Source organism: Carcharodon carcharias, chromosome 5, assembly GCF_017639515.1.
Source record: "Carcharodon carcharias isolate sCarCar2 chromosome 5, sCarCar2.pri, whole genome shotgun sequence".
Lineage (NCBI taxonomy): Eukaryota > Metazoa > Chordata > Chondrichthyes > Lamniformes > Lamnidae > Carcharodon > Carcharodon carcharias.
The window spans coordinates 54,777,438-54,803,358 of NC_054471.1; positions in this window are offsets into that span (position 1 = coordinate 54,777,438).

The window sequence follows — 25,921 nt, forward strand, 5'->3', positions numbered from 1 at the left end:
AGGAACAACTTTGTACAGGGTCAACTGCCGACTAGGGTTGTTTATAGATCTCAAATAATTAGAAAAAAGTTGTCAGCTTTTCCCCAAAAATATTTTAAATAAATTGTCCTGAAACTTCCAGTCTACAGTGCAACAGTGGCAAATTTTGGAACTGCAATAATATTGGTTTTCTGCCTTAAAGAAGGTGTTTTTTGTCAAAATCCATCTACACTTGTTCTCTTAACCACATTGTTGACAGAAAACTCCTACTGTAGGTTAAGAAGCAGTTCAGGGAACATTAGATGCAAATTTAAACCAAAGGACTAAAAAGTTAGTATCACTCCATGCTTTTAGATAAAGGACTACCATCTTTAACTAGCTCTAAATCAAGCATACATCCATTCTTCCATCAGGCTTTGACAGAATAAAAGTGAAAAAGGAAATATGAAATAATCGTGTTGAGGAGCGTCCTTTGATGAAAGCCATTAGGTTAAAAGCAGTTGCCTGACAGTTCATTGAGGTCAAGGTGGAGAGAGTCCAAACCATGGGCTTTGAAATCTGAAGAATATTCCCTTCATTCGAGTAGAGTTTTAGTGCTTGTATTGCAGCATTCTCCAGTAGCATTTCTATGTTCCTGCTACTATGGACACTTACAGAGCTGCTTTACTCCAGCAGCCACAGTCAACTTGTTGTAACAGAGCTCCTATTTTACAGGATGCATGAAACCATTAGTGATTCCACAAAAGTCCACCATCCTGTACGCTGCCATATTTACTGTTGTTTGCTATTGAATTGTGCATTTAGATTTTGTCATAGAATCACAGAATTGTGACAGCACAGAAGGAGGCCATTTGGCCCATTGTGTCTACACCAGCTCTCCAAATGAGCAATTCAGCTAATACCATTCTCCCGCCTTCTCACTGTAACCGTGCACATTCTTCCTTTTCAGATAACCACCTAACTTCCTTCTAAATGCCTGAAGAATTCACTCTCTGGAATTGCATTCTAGACATTAATCGCGCTGCATGAAGGAGATTTTCCTCATTTTGCTTTTGCTTCTCTTGCCAACTATTTTAAATCTGTGCCCTCTCAATTTCAATCCTTCCACCAATGGGAACAGCTTCTCCCTATTCACTCTGTCCAAACCCTTCATAATTTTGAATACCACTATTAATTGTCCTCTCAGCCTTCTCTTCTCCAAGGAAAACAGTCCTAATTTCTCCAGTCCATCTTCATAACTAAAGTTCCTCATCCCTGGAACCATTCTCTAAATCTTTTCCTCACTCTGTAATGCCTTCACATCGTTCCAGAAATGGACACGATACTCTAGTTGATGCTGAACCAGGGTTTTCTACAAGTTTAACATAAACTCTTTGCTCTTGTACTCTATGGTCCTATTAATAAAGCCCAGTATACTCTATGCTTTATTAACTGCTCTCTCAACCTGTCCTGACAGTGTCGAGGACTTATGCAAATATATTGCCAGGTCCTTCTGCTACTACAGCCCCTTTAGAATTATACCCTTTATTTCATGTTGGCTCTCCATGTTCTTCCTACCAACATGAATCACATCACACCTCTCCGCATTGAACTTCATCTGCCACTTGTCCGCCCATTCCACCAACTTGTCTATGTCCTTTTGAAGTTCTACACTATTCTCCTCACAGTTCACAATGCTTCCACATTTCACATCATCCACAAATTTTGAAACTGGGCCCTGTTCGCCAAGATCTAGATCATTAATATATACCAGGAATAGCAAGGGCCCCAACACTGATCCCTAGGGAACTTCACTACAAACCATTCTCCAGCTCAAAAAACATCCATTAACCACTGCTCTCTGCTTGCTGTCACTCAGCCAATTTCATATCCATGTTGCTACAGTCCCTTTTATTCCATGAGCTATAACTTTGCTCACAAGCCTGTTGTGCAGCACTGTGTCAAAGCCCTTTTGGAAGTCCTGTTATACCACTTCAGCAACATTACTCTCATCAACCCTCTCTGTTGCAACTGCAAAAGACTCCAGCAAGCTAATTGAACACAATTTTGCCTTAACAAATTCATGCTGGCTTTCCTTAATTAATCTGCATTTGACCAAATGGCTATAATTTTGTTCCAAATTTTTGTTTCTAGACGTTTCCTCACCACTTAAGTTAAATTGACTGCCCTGTTGTTGCTGGGCTAATCTTTACACCCTTTTTTTCGAACAAGGGTGTAATACTTGCAATTCCCCAGTCCTCTGGCATCACCCTTGAGTCTAAGGAAGGCAGAAAAATACCCCCATCACCACCTCCCCTCTCCCCAACATAGCACAAGTAAATTACCTGCACTGAATTCAGTCCCGACTCTATTTAGATGCAACCCATCCAGCCTGTACAGGCCCCCATCTCCCCCAGAGGAATGAAATACAATGCTCAGTGTTTGATGCCTAATGTAAAAGCAAAGCAGCACAATGGGCCAGAGCTTCTGAGGAGTGGCAATCACTGTCAGGTTGCCACTTTGCCCCTATTTGCTTACAGTAAAGTGCAGCTGTACCTTTCTCACCCAATCTTCTGACTCAGGCTGGGCAAGAAAAGTACAGTGCAGAGGGTACCCGAGGTCTTCTGTCGGGTGCAAGAGAGTCGGAGGAAAGGAGGTCGTGCCCCCCTGTTTACGGCACTAGCTTCCGTAGTTTAAAGGTCCAGCCACTTTGAGAAGCCATGGAGAAGGTCAGTGTGTAAGGTAAGCATGTAAGGTAAGTGTGTAAGGTAAGTGAGCAGGATAGAGGGGGAGAGGAGCAGTGGGATGGGAAGGTAGGGTGAGGGGGTAGGATGGGTCAGGGGAGTTGGGTAGTCAGTCAGCGGCATGGTTATTGGAGGGGTCAGGTGGTTGGTGGGGGAGGGTAATGTGGCCAGCGGGAAGGGTTGGGTGTCAGTGGTGGGGGTGATAAGCGGGAAGGTGGTCGGTGAGGGTAGTCAGGGGTGTGCGAGGGTAGCTGACATGATGGGGGTTAGCCAGGGGGTCATGTGACCAGTGGGGGTTTGGATGGTCAGTGGGGTGGTAGTCGATGAGGGTAGTTGGGGGTGAGGGATAGTCAGGGAGGATGGGGAGTTAGTCGGGTGGTAGGGTGTGTCATCAGGGGCTGATGGGGGTTGTAGCCAGGGCTGGCAGTTGATTAGTTGGGGGTGGTGGGTGTATAACCGGGGCGGGGGCTGTGGGGGGGGGTGGGATTTGTTGGGAGGTCCAGTGGCAACGGGTGGGTGGTGGGGGTGGGGCGGGTGTGGTGTGTGGGGGTGGGGAAGGCTTTGGGGAGGTCAGTGCTGTAGTTACCCAGGACTTAGGAGTGATTTTAATTCTTCTAACTCTTCCTGGGTAACTATTCTTGTAAGATAATCAGAGCCATCCAAATAATGCAATTTAAAATGGAATATTGGATAGTTCCCTTTGCAGGTTAATTGCCCAATGGAAGTTTGAACTTCCAGGGAATTTCCATAGGATCCTTATGTGACGACTGCCGGGGGAGGGGGTGGGCCCAGCACATCTTCGCTGGCTGGGTCAGCATTTATTGCCTAGTTGCCCTTGAGAAGGTGGTGGTGAGCTGCCTTCTTGAACCGCTGCAGTCCATGCAGTGAAGATACACATACACAGCTATTAGGGAGGAAGTTCCAGGATTTTGGCCCAGTGACGGCGAAGATAGGGCGATATATTTCAAGTCAGGATGGTGAGTGACTTGGAGGGGAACTTTCAGGTGGTGGTGTTCCCATCTATCTACTGCCCTTGTCCTTCTTGATGGTAGTGGTTGTGGGTTTGGAAGACGCTGTCGAAGGAGCCTTGGTGAATTTCTGCAGTGAATCTTGTGGATGGTACACACTGTTGCCACTGTGCGTCGATGGTGGAGGGATTGAATGTTTGCGGATTTTGTGCCAATCAAGTGAGCTGCTTTGCCCTGGGTGATGTGTAGGGGGTGGTGGTGTGTGTCAGTTTCACCTCTGATTTCTGAGCAGTTCGAATCACTCCCACTCCCTGGGTTCTAGACCTTGGACTTATTTGCGGGTTGTGACAAAGTGCAGCAGACAACTGGTTTTGGTGCAAGAAAAACTGAGTTTATTGAAGTCATAAATGAACTCATAATATTAGGATTACACTGAGATTATACACACTTACAAAGTACACTTAGTTAAGAATGGGGAACACACGGCATAACGAGAGATAAATCACACTAATAATCCCCTTACCCTTGTCCCACCCCCAAAACCGAACTAAACTGAACTAGGAGAGGTCAGGGATCATGCTCACCAATCAGGGTACCTTGACAGTTCGAAATCCAGCCAGGTAAGCCAGTTGCAGTTTTGGGGTACGCTCTTTGTGTCCCCTGGGGCCTGCCATCCCCATGTGGTCCTGGTCTGTGGAATCTGCGAAGGTTCTTCAGTTGAGTGGAGGGCGCGGTTGTGGGTGGTTGATCTTCATGGACGGCTGTGGTTGTGGCCTTGTTATCTTCGGTTGAGCCTGACACCCCATGCCCCTCGCCGTGATGTTACCTGTGGGCCTGCAAACCTCCAGATCTTCTTGCTTAAACTCTGTTTCAACCGTTTCAAAACTGCCCACCCTCCTGCTGGCTGGTTTCTCTCTCTCTCCTTCGCAGCTGACCAGCCAGTTATACTGTCTTTCGAATTTCTTATCGGAATCCAAATCAAGGTTAGTTCTTTGTTTGATTTTGGTGGGCTTCCTCCGGTTATTGTTGTCTCGTTGTTTTTAATGGGCTCGCATGATGTTTATCATTGTCTTCCTGCCTAGTAACTAGTTTTGAACTGAAAGCCATTGAATGTGTGGAGTATTGATGGCTTTGCATAATTGAATTGCCTGCCTTAGTAGTTAGTAGTGATTATTTATGCAAGATTTTGATTGGCTTCAGTTTCATGTGAGGTGAAGTCTTTCGCTGGGTTGATTGAATTAAAGGGAAGAATGCATATTCTGTCTCCTCTCGTTGTCAGGGTTCAGGCAAAACAATCCACACTGTACTCAATAAGCTCGGGCATGTGCAGCCCCAGGCCTTCATGGGTCCAGCCTCCTGTCTGCAGGGTTTTACACTTAACTCAGCTGTTTAAAAGTCCAAAAGTCATATCCTTGCTGATGATATGAAAAATGTGGGAGTTTTGAGAACCCTTCAGCCCCTCTGTGATAGTTAAACCTTTCTTCAAGTATCATACTGGAAAAAAACAAAATTCCCAACCCTCCATAGTCAATCTTTCCCTGTAATTACTTATGTAAGATCTCATGACACATACATTCCCCATTGTTTAAAATGTGGTGTACGTAAGCATGCATAGGCAAAATACAGTTATTTACATACATCCAAACATTTAGGGGGTCCAACACCCCACTTGGTGCACATACATCTTTATTAAAAGAAAACAAAACATAAAAGTCTTTCTTAAAAATAACCAAACACAAAAAAACAATAATCTTTATTCAGGAACACACAAAAAAAGGTTCAAACAGGTGTATCTGTCTCCAACTGAGCATAATATTTCTTCCAGGTCCTTTCATTTTGGAACTCTAGGATTTTGCCTTTTCCGTTGCACTGAGAGCACAACAGGTACAACACTATTCCCAGCTGGCAAACCACGAGGATGTGGGAAGCCATTCTGACCCATGAAGGGACCTCTATGTTTTCGAAAGTGGCCCACCAGGATGGGACTGTGATACCTTGAATCTCTCCCTCTATCTTGTGTGTTTTCTGTTCCAAAGTATAGCAATACTTTTTTGATAACTCTAGTTTTTAGTAGTTTAGTAAGATGTTCTGGTAGAGGGGGAATTTCGTAACCGAAATGTGTGACAGAGCTCTGCAGGTTGGTAATGTTTTCCCTAACAGTGAGTTGAACAGTGGAGGGTTCAGGGATGGGGACAATCCATTCCTGGGCCACTTGAACTTCTGCCTCGGGTTTAAAACAAAAACTGCTGTCACTTACCGGACACTGGATGTGCTGTCCAAGCTGGTAGTGGAGCTCACTTGTGGTGACACAATATGTCCCATCCCCTATATATGCTACCTGTGGGGGAACATGGCCTTGTGCCATTACCTCCATGGTACAGTTTACAGGCCATGCACCAGCAGCTTTAAACCCGCACTGTGGTCTGGAATAGGCATACAAGTGCTGGGGACACAGTACTACTTGTGCACCCCGGCTCCGGCACCCAGAGAGGCCTGTACCTGTCATCATGTGCTCCCACTTTATGATGTAAGGTGGGACCACTGCAAAACGGACGTGTGCACCCCCTTGAATGACTCCAATGTTCTCCACCCTATATACCGGTGCAGGTCGGGCTGTCCCACCGATGACCGGCATCCTCACTACTATACCCATGATGGTGTGGTCGGAGCGCCCACAATCTACTGAGACAGGGTAGGCTTCAGAGGCTAGGCGGAACTGACATGGGCTTAGTGAATTCTCAAATGGGTGGAGGGCTGCGAGGTGCTTGTTGCTGATCCAGGAGGAGACTAAACCTTGCGTTAAATTCTCCAGGTTGCCCAGCAACCATGCCCCACACAGCAGGTGCATCTCATTCTGTGCAGCCTGGTCTGATGCATTCCTATCCTCTCGAATGAGTGCATTCACTGTTTTGGCGTGCCTTTCCAACTCAGCAATAATCTCCTTTAAATGGACCATCATGGCCTGGTCCTCGTGTAGCTCTGAGCCCATCACTGTGATCTCCTCTGTTAAGATTTTTCGTAATTGTGTTTTTAAACTGTTTATTTGTGTCTGCAATTCTATGTCATCCAGACTGTTTATCACAGAGGATACTGAATTATATGCTGTGAAAACATCATTCCAGGTTCCCCTTCTTTGTCTCCCCGCATTGCTAAAGTACTCAGTGTGGGTGGTGTTCAGTTCTGTTTTGGCAAAATCGAACTCATAGAATTTCCTGAACATTTCTCTTAACAGGGCCTGGTATAGCTGTTCTGTCCCCTTGGGGCACCACTCAGGTAAGTGTACCTCTGTGAGGTTTAGAATCACAGAAGCTACCGTGTAGTGTACCCCCTGGTATAGCACCTTTTTGGTCGGCACTAGTACCAGCCCATTCCCTGGTCCCTTGGTGGTGGCAGGGCACTTCTCCATTTGTGTCCTTACTGCCGGGGCTGTGGGCAGGGGCTTTTGGGTGCGTGCCTCGAGTTCAATGGCCTTAACTGACGCTGGAGAGGATGAGATTATGCAAATGTGTAGGTGGGAATCCCATTCCACCCCCTTCCCCTTGTCCAGCCATGCTGCGGAAAAGATAATGGATACGCCCGTGGGGCAGGTCTTCCACGATCCCCACATGCAGACATAGATTCCCTGTTCCGATTTCCACCACTTGTCCCAGCAAACGCTCACCCCCTCCATGGTTCCCGGTAACGGTCCGATGGGTGTCATTCCCCAGTCGCTCCCAGTCAGCTGTACCGTCCCCCATGTCTCTGCTCAGCTTCCTGAGCCACCACCACCTTCCCAGGGGAATCTGTCCTCTGCAGGTCAGGCACACGCGTTTCCCCTCAGTGACTCCGACCCATATGGCCACAGCCTGTATGCTGGGGCAGGAGAGGGAGGCCTCCCCGTAGGCAAACCCGGTCTGTCTGGAGTATCGGGTGGAGTTAGATCCCAGCCACCCTGGACATCTTCCCACATGGGAACAGGTAGTGATCTCCTCCACATTACCTTCGCTGCCCCTTGCAGTCTCAACTGGTGCTCTCTCCCCTGAGCACCCAAAAATGTGGGAGTCCTCCACGTCACCTCACCTCCCAGTGGCCATTCCTATCAGGGTGAGTAGGAGTATGTCCCCCATCCTATCGAAATCCTTTCTGTAGGGAGACATAAGAGCATATAGCCAGGTCCTGAACAGATTCGCTGGCTTGGGTAAAGTATAGTCAAGTCTTGCGATCTCGACTCAATGCAAACACTCTTAAACAATAATACTTAAACTACCAACCACCTTATTTAAAATTTAACTAAAACACCTAAACTCAGCAATCTCAAAATTAAATAACAGAAGTACATCCAGGTTAATCCCTGTTTGGGCTACAGCACACTACTCCCTTTGGTGTGGCCGCCCTGTCCTGTACCTTTGGTCCCTCGCAGCCTGCAGCTGCTGGCTGGGGACCTCTGTTCTCAGATCGATCCCTGACTTGAAGGCTACCCTTTTAAACTGGGGAGCCAGTGACCACGGTTTCTTTGGCCGTGGCGTTTGCGGGGACCTTCTAGGGACTCTGGCTGGATTTTTATGCTCAGACCTTGCCCCAGCTGGCTGTTCCCTTCTCTCGGATTTAAACAACTTACATTGGTTAGGTAGCACTTCGGCCTGCACTCCGGGGTTCTGTGGAGGAATGGGCTTTCACCTTATGGATGAAAACCTCCCCTTCCGCCCCCACTGCTGCTGGCTCTAGTCAGGGTTGTGGGTTAGATGGGGCTGATGGGGTCAGCGCGCCGGTGGTGGCTGCTGCCTTCTCTGGGCCAGTCAATAGGGTTCTCATGGCGTCCAAAAATGAGGGAGGGATTCCTGTCTCTGCCTTTTGGGCTGGGGTTGAGAAATTCTTTCCCTTGTTATCTTTCCGAGGATTCTTACACTCCTCCCTCCAGTGTCCGTTCTTCCCACACCCATAACAGTTGAGCTTTGTGCCGGAAGGGTTATTCCCTTCCGGATACCACTCCTTCCTACCCTGACCGGATTTCATTTCATGCACTTTCCCTTTAGGTTGGTGTGCATCGGTTCCTTTACCATTACGATAAGCTATGGTCAAGTGTCTGATCACTGTGAGTTCGGTAGTCAGGGGATTCTTTGGGTCAAACCACATTCCTGCCGCAGCCCTGACCTGTGGCAAGCTGTTTGCCACCAGGCAACGGAGCCAGTGGGCCCGCTGATCCTGGTCCAGGTTAGCCCGGTTAGGTGTCCTACTGCATGTGCTCCTATACACCGGCCACAACCTGTCTGCAAAAGCCTGCGGGGGTTCTCCTACGAGCTGCAGTGCTTTTTCCATCCGGGAGAAAGGGCCATTCATCCCCATGGCCTCAAGAACTTCCTCCTTGAGTTCCCCATAATCACACTGTCCCATCTTACATTGGTCAGAGAGGGACTGGAAGAGCTCACTCTCCAGGAGAATAGCAGCATTTTGGCCTGTTCAGCATCATTGCACTCGTTGATGCTTGCTGCCTGTTCCACTCCCCTGAAGTGGACCGAGGGATCCCCATTTGCCACAAGTTTAGTTAAATGGCTTACCATGGCCCTAAGCTATTGGGTGCCGTGGGGAACTGGAACCGGTTTTGGAGGGGTCCCTCGTTCCCGTTATCAGCGGGCAGGCTGAATCTTTGCTGCCGGGCCGGGCACATCGGCCCCGGTCCCAGCCTCTCTTGCTGGGGGTTTTCCTCCTCAGCTTCTGCCCCTAATTCCACCCCCCTCTCCTGTCAGATTTCGCTAATGCTTGGCGCTACGGGTGGTGGTCGTGGGCCCTCCTGCTCCTCAACTGGGTAGTCCCTTGGCACTTCCCTGTGAAGTCGACCTGGGCTGCACTAGGGTTTATGAGGCACACCATGCCTTTTGCTGTTCTTAGAGTAAGGTTCAGACTCTCTATCTGCTTCTGGCAGGGGCCATGGTCTGCATCCTCAAACCCCTGTGCGCTCACTATCTTATAGGCTGCCTGTAAGCCTTTTACTTTCTCCTCCTGCTCTCTTACTTGTCTTGCCATGTGGGCATTCTTTTCCCGCAACCCCAGCTCATTGTTCTTGGCCTCGGTGACCTGACACTGTAAATATTCCTGCTGGGTCTTATGCTCCCTCACTAACTGCACCCTTTCCTGGTTCAGAGCCTGCAATGCTAACAGTAACTTCTCCCCTGCTAGGGCCTTTGTTTGGGCTTCCAGGGCTGACTCCCGAATCTCAGCTGCCTGTGCTTCAACAAGCCAGTCCAAAAGCTGCATCTGTGTCTTGAAGCACATCAGCCAGACGGCCTGTTCTATGGATTTTTTATGATCTTTCCCTTCTGTCCATTTAGCTGCAGCATCTACTGGGCGCCCAGCTTTTAACAGATTAGTGACCCATTTTTTTCCCACATTCACCTTACTGAACACATAATTTGAAATCCTCTCTTCCATTACAGTTCTCTCTTCCAAATCAGTGTCCACTGCATCACATCCCTTTTGCCAAGGTCCTGCCACAGTCACCATTATGTAGGGGGTGGTGGTGTGTGTCAGTTTCACCTGTGACTTCTGAGCGGTCCGAATAACTCACAGTCCCTGGGTTCGAGACCTTGGACTTATTTGGGGGTTGTAACAAAGTGCAGCAGGCAACTGGTTTTGGTGCAAGAAAAATTGAGTTTACTGAAGTCACAAATGAATTTATAACATTAGGATTACATTGAGATTATACAGACTTACAAAGTACACTTAGTTAAGAATGGGGAGCACACGGCATAATGAGGGAAAATCATACTACTAATTCCCTTACTCTTGTCCCACCCCCAAAACCTAACTAAATTGAACTCAGAGAGGTCAGGGATCATGCTCACCAACCCAGGGTTCCTTGACAGTTCGAAATCCAGCCAGGTAAGCTGGTTGCAGTTTTGGGGTACGCTCTTTGTGTCCTCTGGGGCCTGCCATCCCCACATGGTCCTGGCCTGTGGAATCTGTGAAGGTTCTTCAGTTGGGTGGAGGGCGCGGTTGTAGGTGGGCGATCTTCGTGGAGGGCTGCGGATGCGGCCTTGTTGTCTTCGGATGAGCCTGACACCTCGTGCCCCTCGCCGTGATGTTGCCTGCGGGCCTGCAACCCTTCAGATATCCTTCCTCCGCTTGGCTCAGCTCCCTGTTTGAACTCGACAAAACTGCTCCCAACTGCTCACTGCCCTGTGTCAGCTTTCAAAACTGCTCACTTCTGTGTCCGCCCAAAAACCTGACCACTTCAGATCTTCTGGCCCAGTTAAACTGTATTTTTTGAATTTCTTACCTCAATCCAAATCAAGGTTAGTTTTTTGTTTGATTTTGGTGGGCTTCCGCGGGAGATTGTTGTCTCGTTGTTTTTAATGGGCTCGCATGATGTTTATCATTGTCTCCCTGTCCCCGTAACTGGTCTTCAACTGAAAGCCATTTTATGTGTGCTCATAATTCTCATAATTGCAGATAGTGGTCTTCTTGCCTTAGTAGTTAGTAGTGATTATTTATGCAAGATTTTGATGGGCTTTAGTTTTGTGTTGATTGTTTTAAAGGGAAGAATGTTTATTCTGTCTCCTCTCGTTGTCTAGTTTCTGGTAAAAGTCCAAAAGTCATATCCTTGTTGCTGATATGAAAAATGTGGGAATTTTGAGAACCCTTCAGCAGTGGCTGCTCACCAGCCGAACTGTAAAAGACCATTATAAAACTAATTAAACTTGTCAGCAATGCTGCCCGTCCAACCTTTGGTGGCCTTTGCATTTTTCATGGAACCTCATCTACTGGCAGGATGAGGTTTCATGAATAGTTTTTTAAAGTATTTTAAATGTTTTAAATAAAATTAATGGACATGCCCCATCTCATGTGACAGTTTCACATGAAACATGGAGTGCTCAGCCCACGTAAAATGGCAGCGCCAAGCCAATCAGGGGCACCAATCGGCTGCGCGCCTGCCTGTACCCGCCCCCTCACAAACCCCCGGCAGGCAGAAAATTCTCCCCCAAAAGGCATTTGATAAAGTGCCACAGCAAAGGTTATTTCGGAAAGTAAAACCTTATGGTATAGGGGATAACATTTTAGCATTCTTAGAAGAATGGCTGACTAACAGGAAACAGGAAGTTGACATAAATGGGTCTTTTTCAGGTTGGCAAAATGTAACAAGTGGTGTGCTTCAGGGCTAAGTGCTGGGATCTCAACTGTTTACAATTTATATAAATGTCTTGGATGAAGGGATATTTGGGATGGTTGCCAAATTTGCTGATAACACAGAGATAGGGAATTAAATTGTGAAGGGGACATAATGAAGCTACAAAAAATATAGATAGGTTAAATGAGTGGGCAAAGATCTGGCAAATGGAGTATAATCTGGGAAAATGTGAAATTGTTCATTTTGGCAAGAAGAATAAAAGAGAAGCATAATGTCTAAATGGTGAGAGATTGCAGAGCTCTGGGATGTAGAGGGATCTGGGTGTCTTCGTGAATACATTGCAAACGGCTAGTTTGCAGGTACAGCAAGTAATTAGGAATGCTAATAGAATGTTATAATTTCTTGTGAGGAGAATTGAATACAATAGTAGGGAGCTTATGCTTCAGTTATACAGAGCACTAATGAGACCACATCTGGAGTACTGTGACCAGTATTGGTCACCTTATTTAAGAAAGGATGTAAATGCATTCGAAGCAGCTCAGAGAAGGTTTACCAGGCTAACACCTGGAATGGGTGGGTTGTCTTATGAGGAAAAGTTGGACAGACTAGGCTTGTATCCACTGGAGTTTGGAAGAGTAAGAGGTGACTTAACTGAAACCTTTAAGATTCTGAGGGGTCTTGACAGGGTGGATGTAGAGAAGATGTTTCCACTTGTTGGAGAATCTAGAACTAGGGGTCACTGTTTAAAAATAAGGGTTGCACATTTAAGACAGATGAGGAGAATTTCTTTCTCTCAGAAGTTTGTGAGTCTTTGGAACTCTCTTCCACAAAAGGCAGTGGAAGCAGGGTCTTTGTATATTTTTAAGGCAGAGCAAGATAGAGTCTTGGTTAGCGAGGGGATGAAAGTTTATTGGGGTTGGCAGGAATGTGGGGTTGAGGCTACATTCAGATCAGCCATGAACCTCTTGAACGGCAAAGCAGGTTTGAGGGGCGAGTAGCCTGCTGCTGCTCCTGCTCCTAATTTGTATGTTCTTATGATTTATTTATAAGCATGAGGTAACCAGGTCAATTCTACAAATCTGAGATTGAAACCTAACTTCTCAAAAATGTTCCCTGTTTCTAAAATGAAAGTTAAAGTGAAAAAACAGCAGAACAAGTGGAGAATAGAAAAGAATAGAGAATTGGGTGTGGTTGGTAGGGACATGAGTGAAATACTATAGAGCTGGGCATGTGGATGGATTTCAGAATGTCCTGTAACTATGTGAGATATGCCTCTGAAATGTATCAAATAGTATTTTATTTATAGTATTTAGTAATATTATTATTACTATTGTATTTCAGCAATAGTATTCACTTTTGGCCCTCTGTGATCTTTAGGCCCAATGGTGGCATATTTGTCTCTGCTGCAGGAAGCTTGTGGGTTCAAGTCCTTGCCCAAGGTTTGAGAACAAATTCCATTCTGACACTTTTAGTGCAATATTGAGTGAGTGTTGCTCTATCAGGCATGTTGCTCTTCAAAAGAGATCTTGAACTGTCCTCTCAGGCAGAGGTAAAAGGCCCCGTGACACCATTCAAATAAAGAGCAGTTGCTTTCTCCTTGATGATCTGCCCAATATCTATCCCTGAACCAACATCACTAAAACAAATTACCTGATGGCTCTCTCATTGCTGCTTATGGGATCTTGCTCTGCACAAATTGGCAGCCATGTGTCTATAGATTTCAACAGTGATTACATTTTATCAGCTGTGAAGGACTTTGAGCCATGCTGAGGTTTTAAAAAGGATTATATCGATGCAAGCCCTTTCTTCCATTTCTCTGTGATCCTTAACTAGAACTTACTTCTCTGCAAGGTCTAGTTCAATAATTTGCACGGATTTTTCTATTGCTCTATTCGATGTAAGATAGCGAGAAGGGATTCATGTTTTATGCTGCTGAATTTCATGAGCAGACCATGGCTTGCTTGCAATGAATCATTGGATTGTTGTCAGTTTCTACCTTTATCCGACAATTCATAACAAGCAAACAATGCACGAGGAATATCAAAAAGACTATCAGTCAAGACCAGGATATATAAGTTTTGCTTCTCTTCATGTGGAGCCTCTGCTCAAACAATTGCCACAAATGATTCACTGGCTTTATTTAAATCTAAAGAATCAGAATCCGTCTGTTGCTGTTGTGGGTAATTTCATCCTTTATATGTTAATTTATGTTTCAAATTATCTTTGATGGAGAGAACAGGAGTTAATATTTTCAATGTTTAACGTGACGCAAATTATAGAGATTTTATTTCACTGACTCTTACATGGAATAATGAGTGTCAACAACAATCTCTAATAGACAGTAATCAACACAGCTCCTAGAACAAACTTCACACAAAAGCATAAAAGCAAAATACTGCAGATGCTGGAAATCTGAAACAAAAACAGAAAATGCTGGAATAACTCAGCAGGTCTAATAGCATCTGTGGAGAGAAAAACAGAGTTAATGTTTCGAGCTTCTTCAGAGCTCTGAAGAAGAGTCATACGGACTCAAGATGTTAATTGTTTTTCTCTCCACAAATGCTGCTAGGCCTGTAAGTTTTTCCAGCAATTTTCTGTTTTTGTTTCACGTAAAAGCATTCTGAACAGTACATTCTGGTGCAACGAACTTTAACATAATAGAACATATATTTTTTCCAATTGAGAATGCACACAAAATGCCTCTACTGTATATTTTTTAATGTAGCACAATTTCAAAGTACAACAGAGTCTGTCGAACATTGTTTATAATTCTTTCTCTAACTGGAGGGGCGTGGTGAAAGTTAACTTGGAATGCAGAACAATTTTTTAAATACATTTTCAAATTCAGGACTTCCTCTTTGAATACTGTCATGCCAACCTAGCCCTTTTGCTTGTCTTCTGAATTCCCTCCAACCCCACAAATAAAGCCTTTGGGAATGTTTCACAATCATTTGCACATTGGCTGTTGACTTTTTTCTTCACCTCTCAGCCTCGGTTGTGGGGGGAAGAGCCGGGGCTGATCATTGTGTTGTAAATTATTAAATGGAGGCCCGTTTAGCTGACATCCTTTGGGGTAGACCTCAAGTCATGTCATTAGCATCCTTGCCTGAAACTGGTGGGTAACAAACGAATGTATTTAGATTATGGGTTCTGCACTTGTAACAGGATCCAAATGCCACTTTTCACCTGCAGTGCATTGGCGTTTCCCAATTCTCTAATATATCTTGGGTAGAACTGTTGGGATTGCTTCATTTCTTGTGTTGAAGCGTTCCTCAGTTGTATTCAACCATTGGTTTGTTCGTTTTGATTTCTGGAGTTCTGCATTTGTTGTTTGGAGCCTGTTGACCATAGTGGCTTGAGACTGAAGTCTTCAAATACATATCTAGCTGAGTCTACAGTGGAAGTTTGGCATGGGGCAAAAACGTACTATGGCATTATAGTTCTGATGATTGGGCTGCCCTAGTGGCTGGATGAGGGGAGGGAGAAGGAGGAGGATAAAACCTGCAACTAGAAGGAGAAGGGGGCAGAATGAGGGAAGCTCGCAGGAGGCTTTGACCCACTGGTATCCAGACCAAATGCTGCATACCTGTGCTTCAGTGAGGAGCAATGTGTGTTGAACCTGGTTTATGCCTCACACCATCAGCATTGAGTCAAGACTGAAAGCCCTGCCCATGCTGTGGGTGTAAGTTGAAAATCATTCCCTGTATATTTATAAATTGATTGGTACTTGTGATTCTGAACTACATTGGGTCTGAACTTCCCCGGAGTGGCATTCAGAGTTGGATTGCCACTCCGTTCCTGCTTCGTTACCCAAAATTGTTTTCGATCCTGTCTCGTCCAACCTGCCAACTCAAGTCGGGTGAAATCCAGATAGTGCATCACGTCCCTGGGGTCTAGTGTTGAGCACAGCTCTGTCGGATGCAAGGAGGCCACACATCCTTTTTAAGTGGCACTAGCTGCCTTAAACCAGGTAAGTTTACAGGTCCTTGACAGGCCAGGGAGAAGGTAAGTGTATAAGGTAAGCAGGTAGGAATTTCCGCTGGCATTCGGTTTGGGTCGGTCCATGCTGGGGATCTGGTCGGATTGGTTTGGGTCAGGGCTCGGGAGGTATTGGGGTGGTGTGGGGTGGGTATCAGATCAGGCCTCGAGGGGAGGAGGTCAGTTTGGGTTGGGCCTCAGGGGAATGGGAGTTCAGGTCAGGCCTCGGAGAGGGGTGTTGGATCAGGTCAGGCCTTGGGGTGGGGTTCCGGTGTTGGGACGGGCCTTGGGGGTTCGGGTTGGGCTGGGCCCTGGGTGTTTGCGGGTGTGGAGGAGTCCCGTGGGGGTGGGGGGTGCCGGAGGGGTCGACCTGGGTCTGCACAATAGTCACCCGGAAGTTAGAATAAGTTTTAATTCTGCTAAGATTTTCTAGGTAACTATTGGTGTGACCCAGATGGAACTATCTGAAGTTTGCAATTTCAAACACAGTTTCGCATGGTTCCTATTCAGGGCGATTGCCTGGTGGAAGCTGCATGTGAACCATACCTGTGAACATCAGGGAGTGGTGGGGTGGGGGGTTAGGTATCCCCCAGCACATATTTTTGGTAACCCCCCCACCCGACCCAAGTACAACGCCCTGGAGCTCGGAGTTTACAATCCAATGAATAATCCCAGTCAGACCACTTCATTTGAACTTTTGCGTGAGTTCAATCATTCGCACTTCTAACAGTAGAACATCTCACCATCATTTTTTACAACACTCATATTTGAAATTTAAATTTATGACTATGGAATGTTAAAAGAAATCAAGCAGGAATAATAATAACGTGGGATGGAGGTCTGATTATAAATTGATTTAGGTTCAGCTAAAAATTTGAGTATGCAATTGATTTTTTAAAATAACACAGCTAATTCAATACTTTGTTGGACGTGAACAGTGGCAGAAATGCTTGCAACAAATTAATCTCTCCAGTGATATGCAGATGTTTATCAAAACTGCATTGCAACATTGAAATTTTGCCTAATAGATATTGGACTAATAGGATAGTCACTGCTGTAGAAATTATCCTAACGTACCTTTTTCGACTGTATGTAATCACTGTCCCAGATGTCATCAGATTAATAATTAGCATGTTTAGATTAGACTCCTCTGCCCTATATTTAATGGCATAGCTAAACCATTTATTTAAAATAAGTGAATGCTTCTGTTAAAATAGCGGTGAAAAATGAGCTCACCAGGTTGCATTTTACAGGGGTGTGGAAGGCTCACCTTCCTCCCGGAAGGAACCAACTTGCTCCGTGCAAGCCGACTGGAAGCCAGGTTTTGGCTGACAAGTGGCAAGTAACATTCGTGCCACACAAGTGTTAGGCAATGACCATCTCCAACTAGAGAGAATCCAATCATTGCCCCTTGATGTCCAATGGCATTACCATCACTGAATCCCCCACTCAACATCCTGGGGGTTACCATTGACCAGAATCTGAACTAGACTAGCCATATAAATACTGTGGCTACCAGAGCAGATCAGAGGCAAGGAATTGTGCGATGGGTAGCACACCTCCTGACTCCCCAAAGCCTGTCCACCATCTACAAGGCACAAGTCAGGACTAGAATGGAGTATTCTCCACTTGCCTGGATGAGTGCAGCTCCCACAACACTCAAGAAGATTGGCACTGTCCAGGACAAAGCAGCCCACTTGATTGGCACCACATCCTTTTATTTGTTCTTTAAACATGATGGGCAGCCTGTCGATTTCAGTCCCCACACCCACGTACCATATTATGAGGGTGAACATAGGGTGGGTGGGAAGGTGGTGACTGGGCACCCACCCTATTTTACATTCCCTCCTGCCAAAAACACACCTAGCAGGGGTAAGTAAAATCTAGCCTGTTAGCATTCACACCGTAGCATCGATAATAACATTCTGTTATATCCTGATGAATGGTCATTGACCTGAAATGGTAACTCTATTTTTCCCTGCGCATAGTTGCTGCCTGGTCTGCTGAGCATTTCCTGCATTTTGTGCTTTTATGTTAGATTTCCAACATCCACAATTTTTTTCCTTCACTTGTATTTGAGGCTATTTGACATTTTCCATTAAAGGTCTTGGCATGAAGAGTACTAAAGTATTGGTTTGAAGTTAAATTGAGCTTACAAGTACTTAAAGAATCCCCTTTGCAATGTGAAGCTGCAGGTAATGAATGATGTAGATCAACAAGACATGAATGTTGAAAATCTTCATTCGAACAGGTGAACATTAGAATCAGGAGCATGTATAGGGCACTGAGCCCCTCAAGCCTGCTCTGCCATTCAATAAGATCATGGCTGATCTGATTGTAAACTCCTACCTACCCCCAATAACCTTTCGCCACCTTGTTTATCTAGAATCTATTTACCTCTGCCTTAAAAATATTCAAAGACTCTGCTTCCACTGCCTTTTGAGAAAGAGAGTTCCAAAGACTCACAACCCTCTGACAAAAAAATTTCCTCTTAAATGGGCAACACCTTATTTTTAAATGATGACTGCTATAGTTTTGGATTCTCCAATAAGAGAGAATCCAGCTATTGTCCCTTGATGTCCAATGGCATTACCATCACTGAATCCCCCACTATCAACATCCTGGGGGTTGCCATTGACCAGAAACTGAACTGGAATAGCCATATAAATGCTATGGCTACCAGAGCAGGTCAGAGACTAGGAATCATGTGAATAGCACACCTCCTGACTCACCAAAGCCTGTCCACCATCCACAAGGCACAAGTCAAGAGTGCGATGAAGAGAAGCGTGAGAGGAGCCAGGAGTTGAAAAGGAGCGCGAGAGGAGTCGGGAGTTGTGAAGTAGCACGAGAGGAGCCCAGAGTTGAGAAGGAGCTGGGAGAGCAGAGGTGACTGAGGGAGTTCAGTGAGGTGGGAACGAGGTGATCGTTTGAGTACCGTGAGCACGGTCGGGTAAGTATTTACTACTTTTATCACTTTTTTAAATCAGTTTTTAAGGTCTTATTTTATGGTTCATCATTTGTAAGGGCAATATTCTGTAACAATGAGGATCAGGTAAGAAGGGCCCTAGAGTAATTGATATTATTTGATATTAAGTATTTTCCAAAAGGTTTAATTTAATTTAAAGGGGTAAATCATGGCAGGAGAGCTCAAAGCCATGGTGCGCTCCTCCTGCTCTATTTAGGAAGCCGGGAACATTTCCAATGTCCAGGGCCAGCATATGTGCAGGAGGTGCCTCCAGCTACAGCTCCTGGAAGCCCGGGTTTTGGAGCTGGAGCAGCAGCTGGGGACACTGTGGAGCATCCGCAAGACTGAGAGCATCGTGGATAGCATGTACAGAGAGCTGGTCACACTGCAGGCTAAGATTCCACAGGCAGGAAGGGAATGGGTGACCACCAGGCAGAGCAAGAGGACTAGGCAGGCAGTGCAGGAATCTCCTGTGGCTATTCCCCTGCAAAACAGATATATTGCTTTGGATACTGTTGGGAGGAATGGCCTCTCAGGGGAAAGCAGCAACTGCCAAATTAATTGCACCACGGTTGGCTCTGCTGCACAGGGGAGGAGTAAAAAGTGTGGGAATGCAATAGTTATAGGGGATTCAATTGTTAGGGGAATAGATAGGTGTTTCTGTGGCCACAAACGAAACTCTATTTAGTATGTTGCCTCCCTGGTGCTAGGGTCAAGGATGTCTCAGAGCGGCTACAGGACATTTTGAAGGGGGAGGGAGAACAGCTATTGGTCATGGTACACATTGGTACAAACGAAAAAGGTAAAAAAATGAATGAGGTCCTAAAAGCAAAATATAGGGAGTTAGGAAGTAAGTTGAAAAGAAGGACCTCAAAGGTAGTAATTTCAGTATTACTACCAGTGCCACGTGCTAGTCAGAGTAGAAATAGCAGGATACATTGAATGAATATGTGGCTGAAGAGATGGTGTGGGGGGAGGGTTTCAGGTTCCTGGGACATTGGGACTGGCTCTGATGGAGATGGGACCAGTGCAAACTGGATGAATTACAGCTGGACAGGACCAGGACTGATGTCCAAGGAGGGATATTTGCTAGAGTGGTTGGGGAGGGTTCAAATTAAAATGGCAGGGTGATTGGAACCTATGCAAGGAGTCAGAGGAGAAGGAATCAAGGACAAGAACAAAAGACAGAAAGGGAAATAAGAGAAGTGATAGGCAGAGAAATCAAAGGCAAGAATCAAACAGGGCCTCAGTGAAAAATAGTGGGAACGGGACAAGTAATGTTAAAAAGACAAGCCTTAAGGCTTTGTGCCTTAACACAAGGAGCATTTGCAATAAAGCAGATGAATTAAAGGCACAAATGGACGTAAACAGGCATGATATAGACGGGATTATGGAAACATGCCTGCAGGGTGACCAGGGATGGGAGCTGAACATCCAGGGGTATTCAGTATTTAGGAAGGACAGTCAAATAGGAAAAGGTAGTTGAGTTGCATTGCTGGTTAAAGAGGAAATTAACACAATAGTGAGGAAAGATATTGGTTCTGACAATGTGGAATCCGTATGGGTAGAGTGAAGAAACACTAAGGGGCAAAAAATGTTAGTGGGGGTTGTATATAGACCCCCCAAACTGCAGTGGTGATGTTGGGAATGGCATTAAACAGGAAATTAGAGACGCATGCAATAAAGAAACATCTGTATTATGGGTGACTTTAATCTGCATATTGATTGGGCAAATCAAATTAGTAAGAATACCATAGGGGATGAATTCCTGGAGTGTATACTGGATGGTTTCCTGGACCAATACATTGAGGAACCAACTGGAGAACAGGCCATCCTAGACTGGGTATTGTTTAATGAGAAAGGAATAATTGGCAATCTAGTTGTGCGAGGCCCCTTGGGGATGAGCGACCATAACATGATAGAATTCTTCATCAAGACGGAGAGTGATGTGGTTGATTCTGAGACTAGGGTCCTGAATCTTAATAAGGGAAACTACGATGGTATGAGATGCGAGTTGGCTACGAAGGACTGGGAAACATTATTTAAAGCGGTAACAGTGGATAAGCAATGGCAAATTTTCAAAGAGCGCATGGGTGAACTGCAACAATTGTTTATTCCTGTCTGGCGCAAAAGTAAAGCAGGAAAGGTAGCCAAACCGTGGCTTACAAAGGAAATTAGAGATAGCGTTAGATCCAAGGAAAAGCCATACAAATTGGCCAGAAAAAAACAACAGACCTGAGGATTGGAGGCACTTTAGAATTCAGCAAAGAAGGACCAAGGGATGATTAAGAAGGGGAAAATAGAGCACAAGAGTAAGCTTGCGGGGAACATAAAACCTGACTGTAAAAGTTTCTAAAGGTATGTGAAGAGAAAAAGGTTGGTGAAGACAAATGTAGGTCCCTTACAGTCAGAAACAGGGGAATTTATAATGGGGAACAAAGAAATGGCTGCCAACTAAATACATACTTTGGTTCTGTCTTCACAAAGGAGGAAACTAATAACATACCAGAAATGTTGGGGAACACAGGGTTCAGTGAGAGGGAGGAACTGAAAGAAATCAGTATTAGTAGGGAAATAGTGTTGGAGGAATTGATGGGATTGAAGGCCGATAAATCCCCAGGGCCTGATAATCTACATCCCAGAGTACTTAAGGAAATGGCCCTAGAAATAATTGGTGGTCATCTTCTGAGATTCTACAGACTCTGAAACAATTCCTGCAGATTGGAGGATAGCTAATGTAACCCCACTATTTAAAAAGGGGGGTAGAGAGAAAACTGGGAATTATAGACCAGTCAGCCTGACGTCGGTAGTGGGGAAAATTCTAGAGTACATTATGAAAGATTTAATAGCTGAGCACTTGGAAAACAGTGGCAGAATCAGACAGAGTCAGCATGGATTTATGAAAGGGAAATCATGCTTTACAAATCTACTGGAATTTTTCGAGAATGTAACTAGTTGAGTTGATGAGGGGCAGCCAGTGGATGTGGTTTATTTGGACTTTCAGAAGGCTTTCGACAAAGTACCACATAAGAGATTAGCATGTAAAATTAAAGCCCATGGGATTGGGTGTAGTGTATTGAGATGGATAGAAAACTGGTTGGCAGACAGGAAACAAAGATTAGGAATTTCCAAATAGCAGGCAGTAACTAGTGGGATTCCGCAGGGATCGGTGCTGGGACCCCAGCTATTCACAATATAGATTAATTATTTAGATGAGGGAGCCAAATGTAATATCTCCAAATTTGCAGATGACACTAAGCTGAGTGGGAGGGTGAACTGTGTGGAGGATGCAGAGATGCTCCAGTGTGATTTGGCAAGCTGAGTGAGTGGGCAAATGCATGGCAGATGCCATATAATGTGGGTAAATGTGAAATTATCTACTTTGGTAACAAAAACAGGAAGGCAGATTATTGTCTGAATGGCTATAAATTGAGAGAGAGGAATATGCAATGAGACTTGGGTGTCATCGTACACCTGTCGCTGAAGGTAAGCATGCAGGAGCAGCAGGCGGTAAAGAAGGCAAATCGTATGTTGGCCTTCATAGCGAGAAGATTCGAGTACAGGAGCAGGGATGTCTTGCTGCAATTATACAGGGCCTTGGTGAGACCACACCTGGAATACTGCGTGCAGCTTTGGTCTCCTTATCTGAAGAAGGATGTTCTTGCTATAGAGGGAGTGCAGCGAAGGTTTATCAGACTGATTCTTGGGATGGTGGGACTGACATGAGGAGAGATTGAGTAAGTTACGATTGTATTCGCTGGAATTCAGATGATTGAGGGGGGATCTCATAGAAACCTATAAAATTCTAACAGGACTAGACAGGATAGATGCAGAAAGGATGTTCCCGATGGTGGGGGAGTCCAGAACCAGGAGTCACAGCCTGAGGATATTGAGTAGACCATTTAGGACTGAGATGAGGAGAAATTTCTTCACCCAGAGAGTGGTGAGCCTGTGGAATTCACTACCACAGAAAGTGGTTGAGGCGAAAACATTGTATGTTTTCAAAAAAAGACTAGCTCTTGGGGCGAAAGGGATCAAAGGATATAGGGAGAAAGCATGAGCAGGCTATTGAGTTTGATGATCAGCCATGAGCATAATGAATGGCGGAGCAGGCTCGAAGGGCTGAATGGCCTACTCCTGCTCCTATTTTCTATGTTTCTATCTTTCTATGAAACATCTTCTCCACATCCATCATGTCTGTAAGAGGTCAGAGGTCATTGACATAGTGTGAGAATGGGTGTTTTTAAAAAATATTTTGGGGGAATATAGTGTTATTTTGTAAAGAATGCAGGATATCTGTGGCAGGGATTTTCCATGCCCGTCAGCCTGCACGTGTTCGGTGGCATGAGCGGACAATAGGGCATGATCAGTTTCACGATGGCATGAAACTAGTTTGCAATCGTTCGCTCAGTCTGCCAATGGCTGGCTACGTTTCCTGCCATCAGACATCAGGGACCTCACTGCAATACATCAGCATATCATTATTAGGACAGCCCACTGAAATCATCCCCCCACCCTGCATCGTCTACCCAAGTCAGCGGGAAAGCACGCTGACGTGTTTCACAACAGCAGATAAGCGACGTGCACCTGGCAGGCTGCACTTCACTCAGGACTTCAAGCTTTGTTGGCCTGCCTTGCTTCGGGCAGCACTCGCAATCATCAGCGCCAGGCTTCACGGACAGCACCATATCACTTTTCGTTAGGCTCATGGGTAGGTCTCTGCTTATCAGATCAGCTATATGTGGGTGGCTTTTCAATGGCTGCAGGGCAAGGTCTTGCTTGGGTTCAGTTGGTAAAACAGCAACAGTTTAGGGGATAAAACAGTGAGAGTTCAGGAGATGAAACAGCGAGAGTTCAGGAGATGAAACAGCAACAGTTCAAGAGATAAAATAGCAACAGTTCAGGGGATAAAACAGAAAGAGAGTTCAGGAGAAAAACAGTGAGAGTTCAGGAGATAACACAATGAGAGTTCAAGGGGTAAAACAGCGAGAGTTCAGAAGCTAAAACAACAACAGTTCAGGAGATAAAAAGCAACAGTTCAGGGGATAAACAGAGAGAGTTCAGGAGGTAAAACAGCAAGAGTTCAGGAGATCTTCTTATCATGTCCACGGACAGTCTATACATGGCCCAGCCAGAACTGGACACATTTTTGCGCCTTGTTGTTGAATTCAGCAAGATCTGCAATAGTACAGCGTTCCTCTCGCGATAGCCATTGCAGGAGATGTTGCATAGTCTGTGGCTCAGTTCCACATTCACAATTTGTCAGGCAGGTTATGTATCCCCATTTGCTTAGTGACACGTTTGAATGAACTACACCAGTCCTAAGTCTGTTAAGGCACTTCCAGGTTGCCCAATTACAATTAGCTCCTGGGGGAAGGCTTTCATCAGGTAAAATTTCCATTGCTGGGGGTTGTTCGAGACTGGCGAGCCGGTCTTTCCACAAGGCGATGCGGGCTTCAGATGGGGCTGATTGTAATGGAACAACACTGTTCATGAAGCTCTTCCTTGACTTTAGGCGGCTGGATGTAGGTGTATGACCATGTAGAGGGCGCCTGTCATCTGATGTTTGACGGAATTGCTCTTTCTTGCTGGCTACCATTCTTCATATATCAGGGGGAGCGATATCCGCCAGGATATATAGGCTGTTGGCATTTGTTGGTTTTAAGCAACTTGTGATAAATCAGCAGCTTTCATTCAGAACGGCTTCCATCTTCTTAGCATGAGTAGATCTTTCCCATGCAGGGCAGGTGTATTTGGCAGTGGAATAGCAAAGAGCAAGTGCACTGGTTCGCAATGTTTTTGAGCTTGCTCCCCATTTTGTGTTAGTGAGCTTATTCAGGAAGTTGTTTCGTGCGCTCACTTTTGCCTTTGTCTTTTCGATGTGGTTCTTAAAGGTGAGGCATCTGTCAAGGATGACTCCTAAGTAGATAGGGTGCTCGCAATGAGTCAGTGTTGCTTCACACCAGGTTACTTTAAGCTGGCGTTTGGCTTCACAATTTCTGAGGTGGAATGCAAAAACTTGTGTCTTTGATGGGTTTGCGCGAAGGTGGTTTTCTTCATAGTAGGATGTTAGTCCCTCCAAGGCCTCAGAAAGTGTTTTCTCCAGAAAGTGTTAAAATCAGTGCTTTGGGCAGTGACACATATGTCATCAGCATATGTAAAATGGCGTGTGACACCGTCGGTAGGTTGGTCATTTGTGTAGATGTTGTACAGCAGCGGTGCAAGCAAGCTTCCCTAAGGAAGACCATTCTCCTAAATATGCCACCTGCTGCGCTTTCCACCTGGTTCAACATAGAACCGGCAATTCTGAAGCATGCTTTCCAACAATTCTGTTTAGTGAATATCTTTTGTCAACTCTAGGATCTTGCAGAGGAGACGTCTATGGTTCACTGTATTGTATGCTGCTGACAGGTCTACAAAAACAGCACCTGTAACCATCCCTTGCTCAAAACCATCTTCGATATGTTGTGTGAGGTTGAGCAGTTGGCTTGTTGTTGATTTGTCGGGGTGGAAACCTGCTTGCTCTGGAATGATCTTCTCATCTACAGTTGGAGCTATCCTATTGAGTATCAGGCATTCAAACAGCTCGTTGGTGTGGCAAAGCAGTGAAATTGACCGAAAAATCTTAGGATCTGAGGGATCTTTTCCGCGCTTTAATAGTGCTATCACATGTGCCTTCTGCCAAATATTAGGTAGCTTGTGTGTTGCCAGACGATGGTTGAACAATTGTAGGAGCCATTTCTTTGCTTGCCGTCCAAAATGCTTTATCTGCTCCATTGCTATGTTGTCAAGACCAATTGCTTTCCCATGTTTTAGACTAGATATACCAGTTTCCAGCTCTTCCATGGTGTATGGTCCAGTGAAGCCAGGGTCATCGCTGTACTTCTTCCTATCTAGTTGTGTTTTTGGTTGTTTCATGTCTTATTTTTCCATTTAGGAGCAACTGGTGTGCAACTTGGTTAGCAGACACATTTGGATGTTGGGCAGCTTTCTTGGGATCATTTCCAAGTTTGCGTATGAGAGACCATGCCTTCTTGCCTTTTTTTGTGAGATCTGTTGTCTCTGTAAAGGTGTCCCAGGTGCTTTGATGCTCTTGAGGGATAGTTAACATCACCCTTTCACTGGTAGATATTGTTTCCTCTGAGAAGGGGTCAGATTCAAACATTGTGACATACTCCCAGTAGAGTTCAGCATTCTCCTTGGTGAG